Here is a 24,606-nt window from a genome sequence, read left to right as displayed (position 1 = left end):
TCTCCTCCCTAGGTTTATAAAGCTCAGTTCTTTAAAATAACTTATGAAATGAAGTTTCAACAAAGCTTTACTTCATTTTCAACATCATTTCATCTAGATCACAAATTTCCAAAGAGGAATCTTTAAATATAAAGGAATATTGTGAAGTGATTTGTAACATTTGTGGTTTTGAAATATGTAAATTGAACTTTGATATATAAGACTACATTATCAATATTCTAAGAAAAATATCTAATTTAAAATATCAACATGAATTATATAACGTGGTAAAGAATACTATAATATTTTTATTGCCGCCATTTAACTGTTCAATAGACATAGTTCATAGAAATTGGGCTCTCCGGAATAGAGGCACATTATAAAACTCTTTGCCCGAAGATATATTAACAATCTATTTTTCTCATAATGGTATGGCCAGTTAATGAAGAGATGCAAATAAAAGGGAGATTTTTTTTTGTGTGAACTCTTACATAGTATTTAAATATAATAAATTAATTTTTTCCTAAATTGAAATTTTTGCAAAATAGAAAAAAATATATAGATGCTGACTATATATTGTATAATCATTGAAAATAAAACACACAGCCAGACAGTATACATTTTGTGCAATGTATCATGTCATCTGCAACTACAGAGCTACAATTTGTGTTCATACTGATGACTTTGTAACACTTGAGAATCTGAAGTAACTTCTGGATTATAGGAACTTAGCTGTTAATTGTATTGCAATTCCCTAATTTGATAAGTTTCTTATTCTCTGATAATCTTTGCTTGAATTATGTGTTAACTTTCAGAGAATGAGTATATTCAATTCACCAGAATTAGTAAAAATGATGATTTCTATACACCAGGCTTTACATGTCTTGTGATTTAAAGTTTCCTTCAGCCCTAGCCAGTTTGGCTCAGTGGATAGAGCGTCAGCCTGCGGACTGTAGAGTCCTGGTTTTGATTCAGGTCAAGGGCACATACTTCAGTTGCAAGCTCCTTCTGGGCCCGGGCCTTGGTGCGTGCAGGAGGCAACCAATCGATGTGTTGCTCTCACATCAATATTTCTGTCTTTTTCTCTCCTACTCTCTCTAAAAATCAATGGAAAAATATCCCTGCATGAGGATTAAAAAAATAAAAGTTTATTTCAGAATAATAATAAAATAGAAATAAAAAATATTCTTTCTCCTAATAAAGGGAGCCAGACTGTTCAGGAAAATATTAAGAATAATGAATTTTAATCTAACAGCTGTGAGTCTACATTTCAAAAGCAAATTTATAAAGCAACTAAGTTATTAGTAAAGAAATATAAAGCTTATCTGCAGTTCTTCTGTAACTTCATAACTATCTAGTATTTATATTTTAGCAATAGTGGTAAACGAGATGGTTATTTCCCAATGTATCTGATATAAAAGGAGCTTTATTCTTTGAAAATTGTGTCTACATTTATTTTTGTTTAAAACTTGTTTTTTGTTGTTGATTTTTAAGCATATAAAATTATGATGGTGTGAATAAAGGTTGTAATTTTAATAACTGTAAATGAAATTTTCTCACAAGCCAAAAATAAGAAAGTTGACTTGTATCAATTTTATAGGATGAAAAGGCTTATTGTGAATTCGTTAAGGCATAGAATGATTAGAGGCATTGATAGTGTAAAATTTTGGCTTTCTTAATGTTTGTTTAATATAATTAAGTAAGACCAACAATAACACTATCATAAATGTATCAAGATATTTCCAAATTTTATTAATTCCAATAAAATAGATTTGTGGATAAACACGGGAAAAGTCTATATTTGTAGTATTTTTTCATAAAAAAAATAGTCTTTACCCACATAAGTTTATTTTTCAAGAAGACATTTCATTGCAGCATTTATAGACTGGTTCATTTATCCATCATATTTTCCATTTGAATGAAAAAAAAATCACCAGGATTATAGAATTTTAATTAGCCAGAAAAGGTTGTATGTTTTAAGTCAAAACATTTTATAAAATTACCAGGAAATATTAGTCAAAGCAATATATTTTCCTGAGTTTTATCTAAACAGAGAATTAATATATATGTAGAGGCTGATAGCCAAATATTCATTTTGCCCCAACTAAAACTATTATTTATAATAATTTTGAAGATTTTCTGCATAATTATGTATTAATTGGTGATAGATCTTTGGGAAATAGCTGTAAAAGTATTATTATATACAATAACCTTGAAGCCAAAAACGTTTTTTTTCTTATATAAAAGCTAGGACAATCTATAATAATAAAAGCTTAATATGCTAATTAGACCAGACGTCCTTTCGGACATCCTTCTGGACGGCCTTCCGGACGAAGCCAGGCTGTGAGGGAAGCCCGGGTCCCGGGTGCCAGAGGGAAGCCCGTGCTGGCAGCTGGGGGAAGGAAAGCCTACTCTTGCATGAATTTCGTGCTCCGGGCCTCTAGTAAATTAAGATAAGAGTTAAATGTGTTGCTGTAATAAACATGTTAGAGAGCAAACTCTGCACAGTGTCAGAATTCCAGAATTCTTAAAGGACAGTGTAACAGTGAAAAGCCTACGGAGCCATTGGATGAGGTTTCAGGAGAAGTTATATAAATCTAAAAATTGAAAGGCATATTACGTTTCTTAAAATATTTTCAGAAATTCCTTAGTAGAAATATATATCCTTCTTAAGTTGAAAAAACACTAGAAAGCTTTAAAAATGGCAAATGTAATAAGAAAATTTAGTTAGGATTAATAACTTCCACAAATGGTTAGGTCAGAAGGAGATGGAAATACCTTTATTTATAGTTAAAATAAATGTACATCTCTAAATGGCAATTAGCAGGCCCCCATTGACTCTTGATGATTCATTCTTTAATGAAATCATAAATGTTTCCGTGGAGTGATCCGGCACATCTCCCCCGAGGGCAGCAAAAGTATCAGGAGCTACATCTTGGACGCCTGCCATGGCCCACCTGCTGCCGGAGGGGCTCTGATTCCCTCCAGCAACAGTGTCCAGGTGGAGGCACGAACACACAGGGCACCAGGCTTACACATCATGTATTATGTCCATCTGGAGCTATGTTAAAGCCATAATTAACACGGGAACATATTCTTTTATTATATCGTGGAGCACCAACATCTCCAGGGTAGAGCATATCACCATTTTCCTCTGAAACAGCTCTTGGTTGCTCAAGACAATGCCGAGTTAAAGGACAACTGTTACAATTGTTGTCTTCCCTCCAGATCGATAGAATCCAATAAATAATAAGCACTTATGTTTAGACATGATTTATATATTATGTTTTTTAAAAAGTAAATATTCTGGGGACATTTTAAAGTTTAAAGATGATATTGTTGCTCGGCCGGCATGGCTCAGTGGATGAGCGTCAACCTATGAACCAGGAGGTCACAGTTCAATTCCTAATCAGGCCACATGCTCAGGTTGTGGGTTCGATCCCCAGGGTGGGCAAGAGGCAGCCAATCAATGATTCTCTCTCATCATTGATGTTTCTGTCACTCTCTTCCTCTCCCTCTCTCTCTGAAATCAATAAAAATATATTTTTAAAAAATAAAGATATTGTTGATCATATGCTTAAGAAAATAATTTCAGAATTAAAAAAACAAACTCAGTGAGAGAAAATGTTACCAAAATAAACTGATTTCAGGAAAGAAAATCTAAGATACATCGACTACAACAAAATCTTTTAAAAAATGAAGGAATTTATCAAACCTGATTTTTTCTAACATGATTTTCCTTTTATAAGATACATGACAGTTACATTGTCTTTATACTGTTTTATAAAAAAGTAATTATGCTCTAAAATTGTCACTTAGGGCTCTAATGCAAGGATCTTATCTTTCATAGCATTTTGTTGTAACAATAAATTCAAAAATACCTACTAAAAAATAGTACTCCAATTTTGTTGGCAGGCTCCTTCCATAAAGTTAGTTCATCAACACTAACCTTATCAGTTATTTTTTTGGTTTAGAGTACTTATAATAAAATATCAACAAGATTTTTCAATAAAGAACATTTTCGCATAAATTTTAGTAGTTGCTCCAGGGAATAAAGGAAAGATTAAAGAGAAATGAACTCAAATCACTTTCACAAGGACTATAAGAGAAATGTGTTTCATATGTTGAATTTCTCAACCTTTTAAGGAAATTTATAAAATATTTAGTGTTCTTGCAAAGTTATTTGACAATTTAAAATAGCTTCCCACATAAAATGTTTCCAATTCAAATTAAATATAGTACAATGAGAAAATAAAATTCAAATAATATGCAACCAAAGAAAAGAAAACACTGAAAGATTTCTATTCAAACAGAAAAGTGAAGCATATTTACTTTAAGGCCCCTCATGGCCATACTGAAAGCCACACACACACACACACACACAAAGTAAAAGAAGTTAGTAAGGATCCTGTGTATAAATAGAGAGGAAAATGTAAAAGGAGAACAGAAACATGAGCAGACACTTTCTGAATAACCTACATAAGAAAATAAATTTTCAATGAAACATACATTTTTAAAAAAATTGTTCTCCATTCTATTAGAAAAGTTTTCAACAACTCATCTTTAAAAGAGAGAGAGAACGGTCAACAGTATGATGATTATGTAGGTGGAGCAGTGGGTGGAGGTGGAAGAGGGAATAGAGATAGAGGGGATAAATGGTGATGAGAAAAATAAAGTACAATAAAATAAAAATGAGAGAAGTGTAGAAAAGTAAAATTGTAATAAATATGAAGGCTTAAATAGAGATTTATAAGCAAACAGAATGAGATGACAGGTAAGCTGACAGATCTCAGGTAATAAAAGAAAGAAATTATAGATACAAAAAAATATACAAGAAGCAATAAAAAGAACTAATTACATGCATTGTGGACAGGGTGGAGGAAAGGAGACTGGAAAGTAAAAACAACAAGTATCTACACTAATAAAAGAGAAAAATGGTAATTGGCGTACGACCGCTACCCTTCCCATTGGCTAATCAGCATATCCTATGCAAATTAACTGTCAGCCAAGATGGCGGCCGGCAGCCAGGCAGCTTGAAGCGGAACATAAGGCTTGCTTGCTCCAGTGACGGAGGAAGCCAAGGTTCCCCGCCTGCTGCCGCCTGGCTCTGAGCTCCTGAAGCAACAGCTCCAAAAAATACAATGTTTCAATTATAGAAGCTAAAAATGGCGGTTAATTTGCATATACCAGTTGCGAGGGAAGACTGAGGACAACATGGAGGCCAAGAGGTACAGAAGGGAGCTAAGTAGAGGCCTCGAGGACAGAAACGGACCCAAGGCTACAGAGGTGGGAGGTGGGAGGTGGGAGGGCAAGCCCAGCCACAGCGGCTGCGAGGAGGGGCAGTGGCTCGGAGGGGAATGGGCAGCGCTTGGGAGCGGGAGGGGAAACCCGGCCACAGCCCCGGGAGCGGGAGGGGAAACCGGCCACAGCCCCGGGAGCGGGAGGGGAAACCGCCACCAGCCCTGTCACAGGGACCAGGCGTCCTCTGGAGCCAGGCTGCTTTGAGCCTGTAGGTCCGTCATAGGCCAGAGCGGCCGAAGTCCGGAATGCCGGGGCTACGCTTGCAGGTGCCAAGCGGCCGGGCTTGGGGTGGGAACATCCCCAGGACCCAGGCACTCCAAGCTGGCGCACACCCAAGCGGCCAGGAACGGGGCGGGAATGTCCCCTTCAGCAAGTGAGCAGACAGCAGGGCCCTGCTTGCCACTGGCCGTGGCAGCGAGGGGCAAGCAGTCCCTTGCAGGGCCCCCACAGAGAGCAGACACCAGGGCCCTGCTTGCCCCTGCGGTGGCGAGCCAGAGAGAAGACAGCAGGGCGCTGCTTGCCCCTGACCCCAGCGGCGAAGGACAGGCAGTCCCCTACAGACAGCAGACACCAGGCCTACGGTGGCCTCAAGCAGGCAGGTCCGCAGAGAGCAGAGGACCATGGGGAGCAGGTCTAAGCCGTCAGTAGGACATCCCCTGAGGGCTCCCAGATTGGAGAGGGTGCTGATCGGGCTGAGGGACCCCTCCTTCCCCATGCACGAATTTCGTGCACCGGGCCCCTAGTATGATATAAGATGATAGATATAAAATGAAAACATAAGAGAGCCAACAAATCAATTGCATTTGTTCCTTACAAATGTGACAGAACAAACGAAAAAGAAACATTTTCTCTCTATATAAAAGCCTAAGTGACAGTCTGACCATCTAAGCAGTAGCTATGACATGCACTGACCACCAGGGGGCAGACGCTCAACGCAGGAGCTGCCGAGTGAAAGCAACTTTGCAGAGTGCCCTCTTGCACTCTGGGACCCTGTGGGGGATGTTGGACTGTGGGTTTCGGCCAGATCTCCTCAGGTCAGGCCGAGGGACACCATCTGCCGGAGGGACCCCGCTCACTCCACAGATGCCCTTCGAGCCCTGGCACCACCCCAGATGTGGCCAGCTGGGGGGTGGGGGCACAGGAGGTTGGCTCCAGGCATGTTCGGCCTGTCTTGCCCGTCCCGCCCCACCAGCCACCTTCTAATTAATTTCCTTTCAATGTGTACAAATCCGTGCACCGGGTCTCTAGTTCAAAAATAAAATAGAAAAAAGAATACCTGAGTTCAGAGACATGTGAAATTACAGATTGAAATAATCCTATAGATCCTAGGAAAAACTGACAATAAACAACTCCAAAATAGATTCTGAAAAAGGAAGTGAATTCAATGGATAAAAAAAATAATCTAAAGTATTTAGGGAGGAAATGCCACTAAATAGGGAAAAATATCAAGCTGCCCTTGTAATTCATAATATAATATTCAAGACCAGATAATACGATAATAGGAGAGGTTTGTCTAAAGTAATTCTAGGATACATTATAATCCCCAAATTTTATAGTTTTTAAATAAAAAGAAAAATTAATGATAGTTTTCAAATCTGAAAAATCCTTAGATGTATGCAATCTAGAAGATTAAAAAAAAAATCGAACATGCCAAAATTCAACCAACTAAGAGATATAGCCAAAAGAACAGAAAGGAACTAGGTAAAGTGGCTAATAGTTATCTTGGAATCCATCTAGCTTTAGAATTGACATTTATTCTCTATGTATATTATAATTAATAAACAATGTAAGTATTACTAAATTGACATTATAATACTATGCTATGAAGAGCAAATATCAGGAAATGAGGTGAGGGTAATAGTAATAATTTCTTATTTGGGAGATGCAATATTTAAGAGATAATTTCTAAGATTGAATTAGATATGTATTTCAATAAGAACTCAAGTGTATAAACTTATGTTTTATTTTTTATTAAATTAATTTAAATTATATTGTATCTTCCAGAAAAGAACATTCATCTGATCATCTCTTTTAATTTTCATTAAGTATTAAATTAATATATAAATGTATTTGATATATATATTATATTAAATTTAAAATAAATATAAAATTAAATCACCCAGCAATAAAACTAGATGAAATAAACTACAGATAGGTAAATAAATAAAACAGAATCTTAACATCTGATAAGAAAAGGGGAATAGACTTATTGCATAAACTTTTAAAAATAAAGAACAGAGAGAAATAAAGACTCTGGGGGGGGAGGTCTAATGAACTTCTTATATCTGACTAATCCTTTCCCAACCCACCAGTCTCCACCTCTGAAATTATTCAGAGAAAACAAGTTAATACAATTCTGAGATTCCTCATTATATTCTGCAGTTAGGAAGAAGCAGTCTGAGGGGTAGGTACGTGGACCCTGGGTGGAGGTAAGGAAAAGTGCTGAACTGTGAAAGATTCCACATACCACTCTGATATTTGACCGTAGGCAGCAAGGGGCTTTTCCTTCTCCCAGAGCAGGAGCTAAATTGGGTCAACAAAACTTTTCCAGAAGCATGGAAGACACAATTGCCTGTGCGAAGGAGGTCCGCCTGCAGGAGACTTTCCATCATCTCAGAAGAGAGCCAACCTCAGATCCCACTGAGCGTGTCATCCTGTCATATTAACCCTTCTGGGATGGAAAAGATCAAGTCACTTCTAACTCCAAATTGTAGTCCAGGGGGAAATGATTCAACTATCAAATACAAAGGTCTGGACAGAGCCGTTACTATTAAATATAAGTAGGATAAGAAAAAATGGGACAAAAATGATGCAAGGTACTACAGTAAAAAAAAAAAATAAAGAATTAGGAAGAATATTTTGTAAAACATTCTAAACGAAAAGAAGCTTGAGAAACAAGATTGTGCATTTGTGCTGTGCATTATATAAACATCTGAATTAAAAATAAAAATGCAGAGATGTAAACATGAAAAGGCAGAATGAGAGGAAAAGATAAAACAATAGGCAATAGATACAAAACCCAAACGGTACCATTACAGATATATATATGAATTTGAATCAAGGGAAATACAATAGAAACAGGTGTCATGTTAATTCATGACAGAATAAGTTGAAATTCTGAAGAAGTGACCAAATGTAAAATGAATAAATAACTGGATATGATCATTGAAGGGGCACACTAGATATCACGGAAGTACAAATACAGGGAGGTCAAAAGAGACGTATCCAGAATAAGGTAAAGAACTGCAGGGATAAAGCAAGAGGGCAACTAGGGGGAAAACTTACCTAGAGTGCAAGACATCAGGCCCCCAGATGTCTCGAGAACTAGAGACAAGACTACAGAAAAGCCTACATTATTCTGAGGGAATGGAAGTGTGACTCCAAAACCTTATACACAGGCAAGCTGTTGTCCTAGTATCGAGTATAAAGATATTTTCAAACATAAAATTATTTATATGCCAATTAACTTCGCAACCCCATACGAAATCCATAAAGGAATCAAACTCAAGAAGTATGAAAAGAGAAGATGTGGTAAAATGACTGAGGTTGAGAATTAAACTCATCTACATAAAGAAACCCAATTATATATCTGAACAGGATGCAAATGCAATCAAACATGACAGGGAAGAAATAATACAGGCAATAAAAACAGGCCAGTGGGGATAGGGGGGAAGAAGGAAACAGAGCACTACTAAAAATCTCATTTATATAGCATGGAATCAGTCTCATAGTACTTAAACTGTAACGATGTGGGCGAAATGAAACCACAATGACTTCAAATTCAATGCAGATATCAGAATCTCTTCTCTCAATCTTAAAGAGATTTTTTAAAAGAAACAGTACCTCCTCTAGTGAAGAAACATCTATATGAAATCTCAAAACCCCTTCAGTATCAGTTGAGTTTGTACTTCTTTTCTTAAATTCAATTATACTTTAATATGTTTTTCAGCATGTCTAATGTAATTTTAGCATTTTAAAATTATTGAGTTCGCTAGCTCTCATTCTCCTCATTCATTATCAATATGAGTCCCTACCCACACATGTGCCTGTTTATGGGAACACAGATACCTGGTCACCATGCAGGCTATTGCTAGGTGGCTAGGTTTTATTGCTTTGTTGTCTCCTTTTTCATCAGTCTGATATTTTTAAAGAGTATGTATTATTTCAATAAGCTAACACTCTTTTCAAAATGTATTAAAAAACACATCCAGTAGATAAATGAGGAAAAGAAATAAAAAGATAAAGAAGAAATGTGGATTCACAAGTAATTAATGAAAATAAGGGGGTGGTGTGTGAGGTTTAACTTCATGAATAACTGACTAATCAACTAAGTAACTAAATAAATGAATAGAATTTAAAAAGGAGAGGGAAATAATATTTTCCCTTTACAAAATATATACAAAAGGAACACCATGGGGCAAAAGTAGGTTTACAGTTGTTCATATAGAAAATAATACAATAGTTAATAATAATAATAATACAAGAATAAACTCTGTGTTTGATGTATTCACAACTACAAACCTACTTTTGCCCCACCTTGTAGTCATGAATACCTGTGAAGACAAAGTCAGGTGAGTACTGGGAATGTAAGGTATACACATTTTTAAGAACAGTCTTGGAGATATGAATACTGACACGTGGGGTTAGATTATGTCTTTTATGCAATTCATGTTTAGAAACAACCTACAGAAATAGCATAAAAAGTAGACTAAAAAATTGATGCTTGTAGAGACTCATCCTTGCATTGCTTATGAAACAAAAAGTAGATGCTATCTATTATCTGCCAAAGAAAATGTTTTAAATAAATCATTATGCATTCATGATGTACTACCATACAGATGTTAGAATTAATGTTTTAAAGAATTTTTGAGCACTTGAAAATATTGCAATATTAGATAAAATGTGTTTTAAAACTGTCAGTATAATTGTAAAATATGTACCTTATAATATATGTGTTAAAACACATGTGTAGGTGTGGACCTGGAATTTAACGTGCTGATATAATGGTTTATTCTGGATTGTTGGATTATGAAAAGTTATTTTTATGCTGTCTGTAATGATAAATTTCATTATGTAATTTTTTTAGTGTTTTTCAAACTTTTCACCATCAAATTTATTATATTAATAATCAACAATTAAAGGTATAGCTGGAGAATATCTGATATATTTTAATATTTTTACATGCCATATGAATGCTTATGCCATTTATTTATTTTTTAAAATATATATTTACTGACTTCAGAGAGAAAAGGAGAGGGAGAGGGAGCTGTAAACATCAATGAAGAGAGAGAATTATTGATCGGCTGCCTCCTGCACGCCTCACATTGGGTTTCAAGCCCGCAACCTGAGCATGTGCCCTAACCAGGAATCAAACTGTGACCCCCTGGTTCATAGGTTGACACTCAATCACTGTGCCACACCTGCTGGGCAATGCCATTTATTTTTAGATGAAAAATTATATGTGTAGTGAGGTAAAATGTCTTGTTTCTTGGAATATTCTTTTAATTGTATTCACTTATGATAATATACTGTTTACATGATGCACCCTTTTAGGTCTTGTTAATTTACAACAGTTTTGCTTAGTGATAAATCTTATGATGACAATTTAAATATTCTTGTTAAATATCATTAAAAATGAAGAATATAAACTTAGTGGAACATAGGTGGATTTTTTAGTGAGACATTGCTTAATGAGTTAATGATTAAAATGATTTGAAACTAATCTTGAAGTTTATAAAGTAGCAGCCCAGTACATAGAAATACTATACTCAATGTCAAAAGGTACTACTTTTCATTTTCATGTATATGAAACTGAATTTCCCACTATTTTCGTTTATAAAGTGGTTATTATAGTTCTTTTCACCTACCTACCTTGCAGGGATGCTGTGAGGATTAATGAGATCATACCTATAAAGAAGTTGAGTTCCTTGGAGATAGGAGATATAAAAATGTTATTATTATCCTGTCATTCACATATTAGCTTGCTCACTCTTTCAAGACCTCAAGGTAGAATCAAAAAGAAACAAATTCTGATCCACAGTGAGAAATATTTAATGAGATTTTAAAAAACTTTTTTTCCATGTTTAATACCCGAGGTTCCCAGGGCTTGTTATATTAAATTCATTTCAAAGACCTTTTTGCATACCAACTTGATGCATTTTATGTATAAACCTGAGTTGCTTTCTGTTAAGTTTAAAGTGGAATCAGATGTGCATTATTTTCATTTGTTTAAACTGAAGTCCACTAGTTTTGGCTGAATTAATGTACCTTAAAATTTATAAGATTAAGGTATCACATTATCCTGTTAAACATATTGGCCCACTGCTTAATCAAATTATGAGTTCACTTTTTTGTTTTTTAGTACAGTCATTATTTCTTTTGCGAAATTTCCCTTTAATTTTATATATTCAGTCCTAGCAGTTGGATTATCTGTCAGCTTTAAGTACTAAAATATGTCTTTCTAATAAAGCCAAAAATATTAAAACCTACATTAGAGGTCATTTGTTGAAGTAAAACTATAATTTTTCCTAAGTATTTATTACCATGTAATAATTTCTAAGAATATATATATGTATATATATAATGCCCATAAAATTACAAGCTCCTTCAAATTGTATTACTTCAATTCCAACTTGTCAATTTGTCAGAGATTTTATTTCTTTGTGATTGGTTATTCGATGTATAAGAGAAAATATAAAGCTCATCAGGAAAATTTTGAAAGATATTTTGATGACTTTTTTAAAAACTCTTACTGCCTTCTTAGGAGAGAGTTACATATAGTAACTAAGAAGTTAACAAAGTAAAATGAGATTTTTAAAAATTGTCTTAAATTTCAGAGTTTCCCATTAACAATACACTACAATCTTTACAAAATCCAAGACCCTTTCCTAATAATATTTCTCATCAAATTTTTCTCAAGCACTAATAATAAAGTTTCATATATTTCTTCAGATATTTTTTGTAGTGATTTTAGATTAGCAACAAAAAAATTTTAAGTATCCTCAAACTCTTATATTTTGTGCTTTAATTTTTTATGTAAATGAGTTAAATTTTCATAAATAATGAATAAAACTTTACTGCACTATTTGTTTTTCAAGAACTTATTTTTGAGTTTTGGGATATATTTTGCACCCAGTACAACCATACAATAATAGATTATATCAATTCCATATTGATAAATTAATATAGTAATAATGAAACTAGGTTAATATTATTTTTAAGTTGCTTCAAATATTTCACTTCTTAATTTATATTGTTCAATATTGTGTTAACAATATAATAGTATCAACTTAATTTACACACATAGTTTACCTATGTATTTTAAATATTTTTAATTTTGAAAAATATAAAACAGAAATGTAGAAAGAATAATAAAATGAACACATAATTCTTAAACAAGTCACAATTCTAGGCAACCTAATGGATGTGGAAAGGTATCTCATTGTAGTTTTAACTTGTATTTTTATGTTGACTAATAGCCAGCATTTTCATGTGCATATTGTCCAGTTGTATCTTATCTCATGTCCATTCAAATCTTCTAATTAAATGTAATAACTGAGATATAGGGATTTATTTTACTGCATTCTTTGTTAAACATATGAATTGAAAAAAAAATGTTTTCCAGTCTGTACCTATCTTTTCATTGTGTTAACATTGTCTTTTGAAGAGCAAATTTAAAAATTTTAAAGAAGTCCAATTGCTAAATTTTCTTTCTGCTTTGGGTATTCTATCTGAAAAATCATTGCCCTTCTCAAGTTCACAATGATTTCCTTCTTTATTTTAATCTATAGCAGTGATGTTTAAGTCTATCACCTATGTCAACTTATTTTTTATATGGTATGAAAATGGGGTTGAGATTTATTTTATTTCCTTATTTCTTCCGGATGGGGGTTAGTAGCCTCTGGTATTCTTGGTTTTCCTCTTCTGATGTGGAACTCTGAACCTACCAGGGAGCAGGGATGAGGGTGATAAGGCTCCAGTGTTCTTGGCTTGCTGCCTGTTGGGTAGGGCTGGGTGGAGGGAGGGAGCTACATTCATCTGGAATATGATCACTGCCACATGGAGTTCGGGGGATAAAAATGCTGGTTGAGTACCTGTCCTGGAGAAAGACTACAGCTTTGGGCTGAGAGCTGGAGGGAGAGCAGCTCACATATTTTTTTCCAAAACTGTTCAGACTGGAGCTTCCGTCCGGCTCAACTTGGGGTGCTGAGTGGAGTCTTGCTCCAGTGCCAGAGAAGCTCGCTCTTCTCAAATTTAACAGATTGTCTAGAATATTTTAAAACATTTGTTCTATGGCCGTAGGACAATTTCCAGAAACGTTAATTAAAAAATAATTATAACTAGTTATGGTTTTTTCACTGGGGAGAGGTTCTTATGGAGCTTTTTATTATACAGTTCCAGAAATTATCCCTCATAGATTTATTTTAAATTATTATTATTGATTTGTTGGAGTTTTGGGGGGTTGCAACCCAATCAACAACCCCCAAACATTAATTAATGGTTTGTCTTTTACATCTTTTTATGGTCCCCTTTTTACTAAAATGAAAACCATTTTGTTTTAATGTGCTTTGCAAATAGCATTTAAAAGATCATCCATACTTCAAAATCACAATTACACTTTTCATATTTATATATTTAATCCGCTTGGGTTTCATATTTTTATTATGTCAGAAGTTAATTAAATCTAATATTTTCCCTACAGATGAATAATTACCTCTTTAATTTGTATTAAACTAGAGGCCCAGGTCCCTCCGCACACGGCCTGCGGGGATTGGCTGAAACCTGCAGTCCAACACCCCCCGAGGGATGTAGTAGTGCGCAAAGCAGAGGTGGCCTGGGGAGGAACCTGAACCTGGGCCAGGCACCACACTGCTCCGCCATCCAGGCCCCGCTGCTCCTGCTGCTGATCAACCGGTTGACTGGTTGCTTAGGCTTTTATATATATAGATAATCTATCATTCTCCCTACCAATTTGCAATTTATGCTATCAAAATCAACTTTCCTTCACATTTTTTACAGTTTCTGGACTCTTTTACTCCATCCCCAGTGCTATTTTAAAATTATTCAACTGCTTTCATTTTCTACTTAAGTCTTGGTGTTTGGAAAGGTAAACTCCACCAAATAATTGATGTTTTTTCTATTTTTCTTCCTCCTCTCCCCTTCAGCTCCTGGTCTCCTCCTCTTCCTCTTTCTTTTTCTCTTTCACTCCTCTTCCTTGTCCTCCAGTGTCAGTACTTATTTAATAACATTACTTATCTCTCTTTCTCCATCTTTTAAATATGTATATTATTAGCTTGTCAGAGATTTGTATTTTAAAGAACCAACATTTGACTTTATTGAAGCTTACAATGTTTTCTATTTCATTCTCTATTTAACTTTTCATTTATTTCTGCCTTTATTTTTATTTTCTATCTTTTCTACTTTCTTTTTATTTCTGCCTTTATTTTTATTTTCTATCTTTTCTAATTTCTTATAGATTTATTTCTATAATCATTTTCTTATTTTATATTGTAAATGAATAGCTCACTGATTTTGAGGTTTAGTTCTTCTAAAAAGTGAACTACTAATCTCTCTAAGAGCTTTTTAAACTGCATTCTAAATTTTTGATGTACAATATTTCCTTTATCTGTTCATTCTAAATATTATTTTAATATTTTACTGTATTATTATTTATCTAAATATTTTAAAATTTCTTTATAATTTTCTATTTGACTCATGAACATTATAAAAATATTTTTTTCTAGTTTCCAAATCCATAAAACTTTTGTTATTATATTTTAAGAAATAATGTGAGAGCCAAAAATAAGTGTGTCCCCCTTGGGAGCAGTTTTCTACATGTGGTCACCTAGATCAGGATGATTGATTGTTGTGTCAGACAAAATTGCTTCTTCATTCCAAATCCACCCTGTGGAGCTCCCCTGTGGCCATCCAACATTGTTCTTCTACCAAATTTTATGGTGTTAAGCTACATTGGTAGAGTTATGGAAAGATCTGGATCTTAGGGTGGGGTGGTAGAGAGGTGGTTTCCGAATTTTTTCTTCTATAGGTATTCCATCTCAGCCCTAGAGGTAGAAGGTGCTCTTATATCTGATATTATTATTTTTATTTTACCCATAGCCACCTTTCAGTTATAATTCATTCTATCTAATAAAGAGGGAATATGCTAACTAACCCCCACGCTGTCGCAAAGATGGCTGCGCACACGGCCAATAAGGAGGGAACATGCTAATTGACTGCCCACCCGCAGCATAGGAAGCCTTGGCTGTCGGCTGCCCAGCTGCCCAGAGCCAGCCCAAGACACAGGCAAACCATGGATGGCAGCTGCCCAGCTGCCTAGGGCTGCCCAAGGCTCAGGTAACCAGGGCCAGCCGAGGCTTGCACTGCCAGCAGTGGCAGCAGCAGAGGTGTGATGGGAGCATTGTCTTCCCCTGATTGCCGGGTCACCTCCTGCCCTGAGGGCTCCTGGACTGTAAGAGGGGGCAGGCTGGGTTGAGGGATCCCCCGCTCCAGTGCATGAATTTTCATGCACCGGACCTCTAGTAATTACTAATATTAAAATGTCCTTGTTCAAATTGCCATGTAATTTTGGCTCTTGATTGGACCTTGACTAATACAACTATGCTGTTGTAATTCATAGTATTTTTTAATGGTCTACCTGTTATATCTTAGAGAGAGAGGTAAATGACAGTTTCCCACTGTGATGGCAGATAGTACTATCTTTGTAATTCTTTCAATTCTTGAAAAATATATCTTTGGGTAATAATATTGAAAGTGTATAAGTTTAAATAACTTATAATTTTATTTATTAAAAGATTTTATCATTATATAGACACACCTTATTTCTACTATAATTTTATTTCTAATTGATTTGTTATTAATACAGCTGCATCATCTGACACTTGTTTAACATATACCTGGTAGATATTTTTTTACCCTTTATTTTTAAAACTTTCCATACCTTAATTTTTCAGAGAACTTTGATCTATCAGGTCTGACTATATTTTTCTTTCTTTGGTTAATTAGGAATTTTTACAAATAATCTCTAATTTTAGTGGGCCCCTTTGATATTATTATGTATTCACATAATAAGTTAGATTAATGTAATCTAAAGTGAATTAATGACTCTATTCAATTTCAAAACAATAAAAGGATCTTAGTTTTAATTTTAATTATTTTTCTCAGATTCCAAACTATTGTCAACTATTTTGTTTATGCTATTTTTTTGTATTATATGCACAAATTAGACAATGTTATTATTATATACAATCAGTTTTTAATATTATGTACATGTTTATAAGTAGTCACATAACGACCTCTAGTTATTTATCATTGCATTTGTCTTTTCTCTTTAATCTATTTATTGATTTTAGAGAGAGGAGACTGAGAGAGACAGAGAAAGAGAGAGAGAGAGAGGTAAGAGGGAAACACATATTGGTTGCCTCTAGTACATACCCTGACCAGGGATCAAACCCACAACCTGGGCATGTGCCCTGACTGGGATTTAAACCCAAGATCTTTTGGTTCAGGGGATGACATTCAACCAACTGAGCCACACCAGCCAGGGTTCATTGGGCTCATTTTTAATCTTGTGTTTACTGGAGACACACTGCAGGGATTTAAAAAATAATTGGTATAATCAGATTTTGTTCTTAAAATTGCACAACATTAAGGCCACTGTGGGTATATATATAGACCTGAAGTCAGAAAGACCAATTTACAGGCTATTGCTGGAGACTAAGGTAAAAAATGAGTCCTTATACTAATGGCATGTTGATAATTTTAAATAGGATGGGATAAAAGTGAGAGATATGTGGGAGCTAAAATGATCTCCCAAAGTGTATTTTGAAGGAGGGTTTATAATAGGTGGCCTGGAAAAAGAAAAGAATTGAAGATTATTTCCAAGGTACTCACTCGTTTACCTGCACAGGGATTGGTATAGAGAATAGATTTGAATCTTACAAACATCTAGTTCATTTCTCTGCATGTGTGTGGGTGCCTTCAGACATGTACACTGGGGAGTTACAAAAACAAGCAGAAGGAGCCATGAAGCCTGGAGGTAAAGACTGGGAATCATTCATTCAGAAGTGGATGAGCTCACACTCGCACAGGCGTGAAGCCTGGAGAGACGGATCAAATTGTGTGTGCAAGAATTGGTACCCTACTTCGAATGAGTGCAAGGACCTCAGAAAAGCTTATCTTCAGGTGGACCCTTCAATTCTGGCACTAAGAGTGCTGTTAACTTAGCCATTCTGTTTCAAAGTTTTGAAAGTTAAGGAAATCTAGCTTTGGGGACATACATTCCTGTTAAAGTGTGCTTTTTCTTATGATCTTCTTTTCTCCACTCCTTTTGGTTTGACTCTCAATATGCTAAAAGTTGTAAAATACGAATTTTCTGTATATTTTGTACCACTTTTATAAAGAAATAGTCTTCTACATGAGTGAGAAAAATATTTCAAAAGATTTTTTTGAAAAATAAATATAAAATGATAGTGATTTTAGACGCATTTAAGTTCTGAGTGCTGTAAAGAAAACTGTAAAATTCAAAATGAAGAAATCAGATATTCAGATCTTTTGACTGTAGTAATTTCTCACCTTTCACTTACTCAAAAAGCTTCCTGTAATTTTAAGTTTTTGCCAAGTACACGTCTTTCAACTATAAACTTTCACACCTTCAATATAATCCAGATGGAAGATTTATGCCTTTTGAATACTGAAGCAAATCTATACCATGTCACACAGTAAAGGCATTCAAGACAACATTTAGTTTGATATGAAACTGATGAATGTAACAGCATTCTTCCACATCCTTCCCATACTTTAGTCCTGAAACAAAACTGGCCAGGACCTGAGCTAATTTATTTGTTCTTTGGGGGATTTATAGCATCATGTTTTTCTCAATATTGTTTGGAAGGGATACTTTCTTGAAGATTGACCCTTTCATTAGTGAAAATCACTAGTTTACTAGCTACAGAAGTTAAAAGATTTAGAAAGTAGGCACATGCTGGGGTATTAACATGAATTGTTGCTTCCACAACTGATACCATTTTTCTATAATTAAAAACAAAATCTGAATGTGCCCCTTCCTTTTCTGTTGCTCTGGTAGCTTTTATCTAGATAGATTTGTAGCATTATACTTTGTAGGTTGAAAACTGTGGTTGCAAGTTATATTGTTTTCTCCAAATCAATTCTGTGTTAGAAATGATTCATTATTATTTGCCTTTCATTTGCATCTCTTTTTGTAGAGCCTTTTTTGTTTAGTTTTCTTTCTTTTTTTTTTCTGGAGCCAGAGTTTAGGACTTTTAATTTGTCCTGTAGCTGCTGAAGCAAAATTATGATGAAACATTCTGCTTCCCTTTATACTCCAGCACACACACACACACACACACACACACACACACACACACACATAAAAAAACTATTTGTAGGAAAAAAATGGTTTGGTACATGGGAAGAAACAATATAAATTCAAAACTTACAGATAAGGGTTCGCTTTATCACTCATCTCTTTAAAAAGTTTTTACGAATATCCAGTCAAAATCAACAGGGTATCTCCTTTGAAATGTTATCTAAATCAGTGGTTCTCAACCTTCCTAATGCCGCTACCCTTTAATACAGTACCTCATGTTATGGTTACATCCAACCATAAAATTATTTTCGTTGCTACTTCATAACTGTAACTTTGCTACTGTTATGAATCGTAATGTAAATATCTGATATGCAGGATGTATTTTCATTGTTCGCGACCCACAGGTTGAGAATTTCTGTTTCCTGCTTTTCTTACAAGGTTTTCTCTGCATCAGCTTCTGTCTTACATTCAACATAGGCAATCCCTTTACTCTTTCCATCCTTGCTGACTAATCTGATCTGCATAGCATCTTCAAATACTTCTTTTAATTCCTCCTGAGTAACTTTATAAGGCATATTTTTACCTATAGTGTTCTTGCATCTCGATCATTTTTTACTGTCTTCTTCCTTAGTTTTTTCTTGTTTAATTTCATTGCCAAAGACTTTTAAATCAGTGCGTTCTAAGGCTTTTTCCAAGTCCTCAGCAGATTCAAAATCTACATAGCTAACCTTCCTGGACACACCAATTCTGACATCCACAACAGCAAGATCATTTCTAGCAAAAACATCACTGATACCTGTTTTTAATTCAAGAGCAGACTTGCTGAAGTTCAAGTTTCCAACAAGAGATTGAAAGTCATAGTTGGTTCTGTGCCTTCCACTTTCTGTTTCTTGGCCTCATGAGCAGCTTTCTATTTGGCCGTTTTCTTCTTTCGATTTCAAGATTTCCAGGTGCTTCTGTGACAGGCTCTTCCTCCTCCTCCTCTTCTGCATCATCATCCTCTTCATCATCATCATCATCATCATCATCATCATCATCCTCTTCGTCCTCCTCCTCTTTATCCTCATCCTCAGCTGTGCTCTTGGCCTTCACAGGAACAGCTTTTATGGGAGCTTTCTTGCCTTTGGCTGGTGCAATCTCTATAGGTTCTTCAGAGTCATCATCTTCTTCATCATCCTCATCTTCATCCTCATCTTCATCATCATCCTCATCATCTGAGGCAGGGGCAGCAGCAGTAGCTTTCATCACTGCTGGCTCAAATCATCCTCATCCTCCTCATCATCCTCCTCTTCACTGTCATCATCATATTCCTCATCACTGTCTTCCTTCTTGCCATTCTTGCCATTCTTTGCTCCCTTGACTGAGGTGGCTGCTCCCTTCTTACCAGAGGTTGCTACCAATGCTTTGCCTGGTGTGCCTCCCTTCTTACCAGGTGTGGCTAAAGCGTTGGCTGGTGTAACTGCTACTTTTTTGCCAGGGGTTGGCATAGCCACTGCCTTTTTGCCAGGGGTGACAACTGCTTTCTTGCCTGGTGTGGCAACTGCAAGCTTTTTTGTTGGGAAAACCATCACCTTCTTTCCTGGAATTGTGGTAGCCTTCATGCCTTTTTTTCTGAGGAATGATAATCTCTTCTCCACTGCTTTCATCTTTTTCATCTGACATTTCCCCATCTTCACTATCTTCTTCTACCTCCTTTGGAAGAGGAGCCATTTTCTTGGGGTCAAGCTTGATTTTTACCAGCCTTTGTGAGCTTCACCATGACTGCAGCTTATGATGGTGGAGTGTGTGGTGCAGATGTGCCCAGAGGAATCAAGCGACTTCCATGACAGCTGCTGGTACTGAAGAACCAGAGCGTGTACGTTTCGCTACCAGGTAGAGCTCGAGACTCTAAATATTTTTGAAAATGGATTTGAATGACAAAAATGAAGATTATTGGGTGGTATTAAAAAAATCACAGAGACAAGGATAAGATTCAATAAGAAGGCATTCACAATGAGCTGCTACCTATGTATGGAACAGGACAATGGTGGAATTTAAATGGTGGTTTATGAGGACTATTCGAACAAGGTTAGATGGATTGGATTATGTCATTTCATCCAAAATATTTAATTCTCACCTTGACCAGGAATTCTGCTTTCATACAGAAGTTCTGGCCCTAGAAGAACTGAAGATTAGGCTCTGGGAAAGGTTGTTCTCAAATTCCCAAAGACAAAGGTGCTTGTGTAAATAAATATAATAAGAGCTAGGCAGTATCTATCTATCTATCTATCTATCTATCTATCTATCTATCTATCCATCTATCATCTATCTATCATCTATCTATATATATATATATATACAAGGCTAAGTGACCGAATGTCCATCCACCCAACTGTTAGACTGACTGACAGTTGGTACATATGATGCGCACTGGCAATTTAAAAATAAATGTTGACTTGAGCATGAGCAATACACATAAAGCTCTTGCTGGTGCCAATTGCATGCGTGTGTTTCTTGCAGCTGAAGTATTAACAGGATCTGTGGAAAGAGAGGTTGTTCTGATTCCAAGAATTGATTTGTCCCTGTCTGACACTGGCCTCCCCTTTAAATTAATTCGAAGACAGTTTCCTGTGATGCCAGCATTTGCGATGACTATTAATAAATCACAAGGACAAACTCTAGACAGAGTAGGAATATTCCTACCTGAACCTGTTTTCAGACATGGTCAGTTATATGTTGCTTTCTCTCGAGTTCAAAGCGCATGTGATGTTAAAGTTAAAGTTGTAAATACTTCATCACAAGGAAAATTAGTCAAGCACTCTGAAAGTGTTTTTACTCTTAATGTGGTATACAGGGAGATAGTAGAATAAGTTTAATCACTTTATCAGTCATTGTTTTTATCACTGTTGTTTTTATATCATGTTGTTATTGTTTGTTTATTAATCAATTTATATATTATTTCCATGTACATTTTACTATTTTTCTTTCATCTCTGACACTTCTATTATAGAGAAAGGGCAAATAGTGATATTAAAATATTCCTTTTAATTAATTTCCTTACAATGTGATGAATCCATGCACCGGGGCACTAGTTACAAATAATTTAAATGATCTAGAGGAGTAACCCAATGATTTATTTTAGAAAGAGCAAAAAGATGAAGAAATGAAAATGAAGAGAGAAAAATATTAAGATATATTGTATATAGCTTTGGCATAATTAATGCCTCAGTAATACAAACTCTAGAATTAGAAAAATAAATGTATAACAGAAAACCCATAATTAGACAAATAAAGAAAATTTTTACTGACCTTAATTAAGACTGTTATAAAGGGTTCAAAAGGACAAGTCAGGAATATAGAGTTATAAATAGATAGATAAATACATAAATAGACTGATATTATCACATTTTTTTCTTTGAAAATTTAACATATTCCTCGATACCCCTGTGAGTTAACTGCAGCATGCCAGGGACCCCAGGAACACTTTTTGGGAACCATAACCTCATATAATTATAGGCTGAGTCATCTGGATTTAATATCCATATTGGGATTAAATTTTTAAAAACACTACCAGTGCCATTGTACTCATTGTGAACAAGTTATATAACAATGCTTATATGTTTTGGGGCTGGGTGAAAAAGTAAGGGGATTAAGCAAGAAAAGAAAAACCACAAAAAAAATCTTTTAGACACAGATAATAGAATGGGGATTACCAGAGGAAAAGGGTGGGGACGGGAGGTACAAGAAGGTATAGAGGTCATGGAAAGAGACTTGACTTGGGGTGGTGAACACACAATGCAATATTCAGATGATGTGTTATGGAATTGTACACCTGTATCCTGTGTCATTTTATTAGCTAATGTCACCGAATAAATTCAGTAAAAAAGAAAGAAAAAATGCTCATATGTCACCCAAAGAAGACACTCTGGAATGATGCATAGTCTCCATACAAACACTCTGATATCTTCAAGAGGCAGGTGGAACAATGTGCCAGGATGACCAGAGCCTTCTACAATAATGTTTTGCCTTGTGAATATATTTGAGGCAAAACTCAAATAAATAAATAGTCTAAGATTAAAAATCAAAACAGAATCAATCTCCCAAAGCCTAACCAGTTAGACATAAAAAAAATTCCCTTTGATATAAGTCACTTGAATCATAATTTTGTTCAAAGATAACTAAATCAAACTCAAATTGTAAACCTGGTAGGAATATTGGGAAGTTTGGAAGTAACAGACATATGTGAGTTACTAATTTGCTTCCTCATAGAGGTAGGGGAAGACATGAGAGTAAAGTTCATGCTAAAGCAGAGGTGGGCAAACTATGGCTTTGGGGTTAAATCTGACCCTCTGTCCACTTATTAAAACCCACCCCTGCCCATTCATTGACATATTTTTATGGCTTTTTTTTATTGCAACAACAGACTTGAGTAGTTATAAGAGAACCATATGGTCTGTAAAGGTCCAAATATTTATTATATTGATCTTTACATAAAAAGTTTTTTTGACTCTAAACTAAAGTGTATGCTTTTCAAAGTCCTTGCATTAATGATGGTACCAATGGCTAAAACTAGAATCATTTTGTGTTTAGAATGTATCTGGTACTAATATTCAGATGTAGATTTTTCCAATTCTCTGTAAATTCACTTCAAACAGGATATTTTCTTTCATTATGATTTTTTAAAAATTTAAAATAAATTTTTATTTTTCAATTAGAGTTGACTTTCAGGTAAACAACCAGTTATTAGGCATTATATAACTTACTAAGTGATCATCTCAATAAATCTAGTACCCATCTGACACCATACATAGTTATTACAATATTAGAGGCCCAGTGCATGAAATTCGTGCATGGGTATGGTCCCTAGGCCTGGCTGGCAGTCAGGGCTGATTGTGGGGCGAATGGTGGGGCCACCAGAGAGCCTCCGCTGGCACCTGCCTTGGCTGGCCTGGGGCCTGCAGGCTAGGGGCAGTCCCTCTGTTGAGTGTCTGCCCCCTGGTGGTCAGTGCATGTTATAGTGACCAGTTGTTCCACCAGTCATTCTGTGGTTCAGTCTATTTGCATATTAGGCTTTTATCCTATAGGATTATTGACTATACTCCCTATACTATACTTTATATCCCAGTGACTATTCTGTAACTACCAATTTGTACTTTGTTAACATTAATGCCCCATCATGGAGATATATTAGGAAGAGATTTTAATAAAAGCCCTGAAATTCGGCAATACATTTTTATATCTCCCACACATCTCTGAGTGAAGACTCTTCCCCTGAAGCTGAGAATGGACAGGGTTGCATTTCAGTGTCAACATACACACAGCAAACTGCTGGCTCCAATCCCTCACTGCAACCCTACAGAGTGTCTAGCATTTTAAGTCCAGTAGATATATAGAGGCAAAGAAAAGATGGAGCTAGTTTGAGAAGACATCAGTAATAATTTTGGAGACTTGGTGTGATTGATATGAATGCTTAAAAGATTTAAGTTCCCAACACTGAGTGATAGCCTTTTGGGTGTCAAAGTAATCAGGCTGCATACTGGATAGAAGAAATTATTCTCATTGTAGTTGAAGATTAATAACTCCTTTCCTGGTTCAAGATTTCTGTTATAATTTCTGGTAGCAATTTCCATATTGGGAGAGAGTTCTGTCTCAGACTTTGGGAGAACATCTTTCAAAAGAAATCTATATTTAGAATTCATAAGAAGTGGGTAGAATTTTAATACCCTAAACCAGGTCAACAAGAATATTACTATATTTTACTCCTAACTCAAGTTAATTTCCAAATTATAAACTAAATCATATGTACTGACCACTTTGGCAGAATATCATATAGAAGTCTTGGGGTGGGGGAGGGAACTGTTCCTTTTAGGGGAATCCTTACTTACCTAGGGTTTTACAATGGTTATTGCACTTTAGGTAAAAAAAAAAGTTACTTGTGGAGGAATTCTGGTGATCTTCTTAACACTGTACAAATAAAATTTCTTCTATTATTTTTTTCATGG

At 35.4% G+C, this 24,606-nt stretch overlaps 1 pseudogene; it reads right to left on the bottom strand.

Annotated features, from left to right (window-relative positions):
• Positions 1-13,150: 13,150 nt before the first annotated feature.
• On the bottom strand, positions 13,151-20,384 carry LOC102441092 (annotated as a pseudogene).
• Positions 20,385-24,606: the final 4,222 nt, after the last annotated feature.

The sequence above is a fragment of the Myotis lucifugus genome, unplaced genomic scaffold, assembly GCF_000147115.1.
Source record: "Myotis lucifugus unplaced genomic scaffold, Myoluc2.0 scaffold_33, whole genome shotgun sequence".
NCBI classification, from domain to species: Eukaryota; Metazoa; Chordata; class Mammalia; order Chiroptera; family Vespertilionidae; genus Myotis; species Myotis lucifugus.
The sequence above is the reverse complement of the archived record's forward strand: the minus strand, read 5'-3'. Positions and strand labels throughout refer to the sequence as shown.